Below are 3,706 nucleotides of genomic sequence, written 5' to 3'. Positions count from 1 at the left end.
GAATGCCAGTTTACTACAGCATCATTCCACCTGGCCAACAAAATAATTTAAGCTCCTCAGTAGGTTACTTGGAACATCCAGGATCAGAACAAGTACAGTTGCCTCGAACTACTTCACCATGCAATTCCCAGCGGCTCCAAGGCCACCAGTGTGCAGCTGTGCCACCTCCACCACCTGGTGGCAGAATGGTGATGATGCAGCTCAGTGTACCAAACAATCCACAATCTTGTGCCCATTCACCCCCACAGTGGCAACAAAACAAATATTATGGTGATCACCAGAGAGGACAGAAGTGTATGGAATTTAGCAGTAGAGACGATATTGTTCAGGAGATGTCAGATACCCGTTACTTGGCCAGCCTCTGCAGTACAACCCTCTTGCTGTTCTGCACAGACACATTCCAGACCAACAGGGTCAGCCTGGCAACAGGTATGGAAACCGAGGAAGGAAACAAGCTAAAAAAGCTGCATCCACTGACCTTGGTGCAGGAGAAGCAGTTGTTGGGAAGATCTTGGAAATTACTGAATTAACAGGTGGAATAACTCGTGTGGAAGCTGAGAAGCTTTTCGGGGAACTCTTTAAAATTGGCGCCAAGATCTTTTGGCTCCGGGACCCCCAGTTCCAGCCCCAGCTGCGTCGTCACCCCCTCTGCTGTGGCAGCAGGGACAGCACTGTCAACCCCAAAAGCTCTAAACCTAGTGACTTGACCTCCACGTAGACTGTCTTAGCCACATTCCCCTCCATCTGGGCTGCACAGAATTCTCTGAAGAAACAAATTAACTCAGTTAATGAGTTTAAGCTGAGAACGAGCAAGAAGCATTATGACTTTCACATTTTGGAAAGGGCAAGTTCTCAGTAACAGCCACTTTGGACCCATGGCCTTTGTGATTCCCCTGTCCTCACCCATCTTTAACTGGCTTGGTATTTGGAGCTTATGTTAACATGAGACTCCTAGGATGTGTGGTCATGGCATTACAACTTCTGAAGACAGGCCAGTGATCCAGCAAAGTGGGGGGGGGGAATATACATTTCACCCCAGGTGACTGTAGGAATCCACATCGGAATGATACAGAGTTAGCAGCTTTTTCTGAGGAAATGCTTTTCAACTTCCCCCTAACTTTTATAGTTATTTTGTTTTATATTTCTGAATTCTTGTATCATCTCTATTGTACAGCAAATTATTCTTCAAAATGATTACAACCAGTTGCAACCTGTATTTCATTTTTTGCAGCCAGCACACTGTGACCCAACATAGAATTTGGGGGGAAAAGAATGCAGGAGTGTAATAACTAAGTCACAACAGTGTACTGTCTTTGGGGGGCTGGAGGGTGACTAAGGAGACCCCACAAATAGAAGACTACTCTTCCCCTGTATCTCTAAACACAGAAACAATTTCCAGAAAATATAGAACTCCCTCATAGGGTCTTTTCCTTATTCACTTAGGTCATATAAACATTAAGTGTAAAGTAAATTATGTTCTTAACACCTATTAATCAAACCACTTAGGTTCAAAGGGGAATAGGAATCATTCTAAGCAGGAAAATACTTCCATTTTTTTTTTGTCTCCCTCTAATAATTAAATGCCACTTATTTTCATTCCCTTCCTTGTGGATTTTTTTGTCACCTAAGGAAATGCATTTGATGAGTGCTGGAAACTTCTTAAGTGGTTTAAAATGTGTTTTCATTGTTTGCAGCAGATCACTGGACATCAAAGATTCATTGCACTTTTGAACAAGGAACCTGTTTTTCAATTTACAAGGCTGTACAATGTGTGCTGATGCAAGCCTTTTTCAGTTCAAGAGAATAAATGTTTACAAATATATACCCACTTTGTCTTCTGTAAATTAAAATCATGTTTTTAAATGAGAAAAAAAAAAAGATAAAATAAGCCCAATGCAATACACTTTATTTTAACTAGGTTTAGTGATTGTCCAAAAAGTAATTCTCAAATTAGAAAAAACATTCTTCATGTATATCAGGACTACTATCTTCCTGTTTACAGCAAGGTTTTAATCACCTTGATTTTTACAATTACTCCAATAAAATATTTGTAATACCTTCTCATATTAGAATTATAAATATTTGTAGTAATCTAAATTTTACTTATGACATTAAGTTCAATTTAATGACTTATTTCTAAATATTTGGAGGAAAAACATTTTATTTTATCTTCTATTAGAAGAATATCAACTGTTTCTAAAAGCAACTGTCAGTTTTACTGTATTTACTATGGCAACAAGCCTAGTTATTATGTGTGTATGATTTATTTTCAGCAGATGTATAATTATTTCTAAAACAAGCAGATATATACTCTTACAAAATTAACATTTTAAATTTGAAGTTGTAAAGCACAGTAGTTCTAAATCATAGAACATAAAACCCTTAAAACTTCCACTTTTCATCCCTGACTTATAAATAATATTTAGCACTTCTGACAAAAAGAATCTTATAACAGAATTCACTTACTGGAATAAAGCAGTGCAATAGATAATATGTTTGCCACCTAATTTTTTCTCCTTTACCCTTGGTATCAGAATGACTTAGTACTTATGATGGCCAGGACACCACAGTCTCTTTAATGCTCAAAGCAGTAAAGGCTTCCATATTAAGTTTTCATCTTGATTGTAACCACCTGACTCTTTGTTAGACATCAAAGCTATTCATTTTGCTGTTTTGCAGTATAATCATTATACAACTACACAATGCTCCCTACCAGTCTTGTCAATAAGATGATATAAATTTGTTCATCTACTTCTGAACTTCCAACAAGGTGACAGTCCTCTATTAATGGAAGCCTTGCAAACACCAAGGAGAGAACTGTGGCAGTATCACAAAGTGTTATCCCAATCAGGGGAGGCAAAAGTGTATGCATAGCTTAGTGATAGAATAATTCTAATTTTCAAAGTGAAATCAAGGAAATAAAAATTTCCTTCACTAAATTTTTCTGCTTTTTATAAAATAACTTTGTTGCATGATTATACCAAAAATATCCTTTTTTTACTCTGCCTTATCATACATACATGCCCGTCACTGCTGATATTATCCTAAATCTTCTAGGAAGATGGGAAAACCAATAGGATTCTAATTTTAAAAATAGCTAAACTTCAGATATATTTGTACTACCCTGAACAAAAGATTCTCCTCTGGCTTTATGTTCTTCCCCATGTGGGCTCCACAGACTCTCCTTTTTGGAGATAGTGATGACTTTCCTATTAATTGAGAGACATCAAATCAGTCTCAGAATCTGTTATAAGCAGATATAGGTTATAACTGCAAGAGACTGAAGCATATAGTTAGTCTTATTATCAATGTGTATGTAGTATCCTTTCTGTAACACCTGCTCAAGCAACCACTTCTTGAACTATAATCTGGATAACTGTTCTTTGTTCTTCTGTAAGAACAGACAAAATTAGCTCTTGAACCATGACGGAAAAAGCCTTATTATGTCTTACTGACCACTGTAACTATAGTCAAACAATAAGTAATATCACTAGATTCACATATTCGCTTCTCAAAAAAGAATATATTGCATATATATATATATATCTTCTGCCTTTTATGTGATGAAAAATATCATGGAAAAAACAGATTATTCAGTTATAATCCCCATATATGGTTCTTCAAGCTCTTCACGTGAGGATCAGCAGCTTTTCTCTTGACATAATCTACGTATGCTTAGCTCCTGATTTAGCAGTGGGTGACAAAA

General features: G+C 36.9%; 1 pseudogene; it reads left to right on the top strand.

Annotated features, from left to right (window-relative positions):
- The window catches only part of LOC103087775 (R3H domain-containing protein 1-like), a 2,798-nt pseudogene extending 1,939 nt beyond the window's left edge, over positions 1-859 (top strand).
- The last annotated feature ends 2,847 nt before the right edge of the window (positions 860-3,706 follow it).

This window comes from Lipotes vexillifer, unplaced genomic scaffold (genome assembly GCF_000442215.2).
Source record: "Lipotes vexillifer unplaced genomic scaffold, Lipotes_vexillifer_v1.1 scaffold1494, whole genome shotgun sequence".
NCBI lineage: Eukaryota > Metazoa > Chordata > Mammalia > Artiodactyla > Lipotidae > Lipotes > Lipotes vexillifer.
The sequence above is the reverse complement of the archived record's forward strand: the minus strand, read 5'-3'. Positions and strand labels throughout refer to the sequence as shown.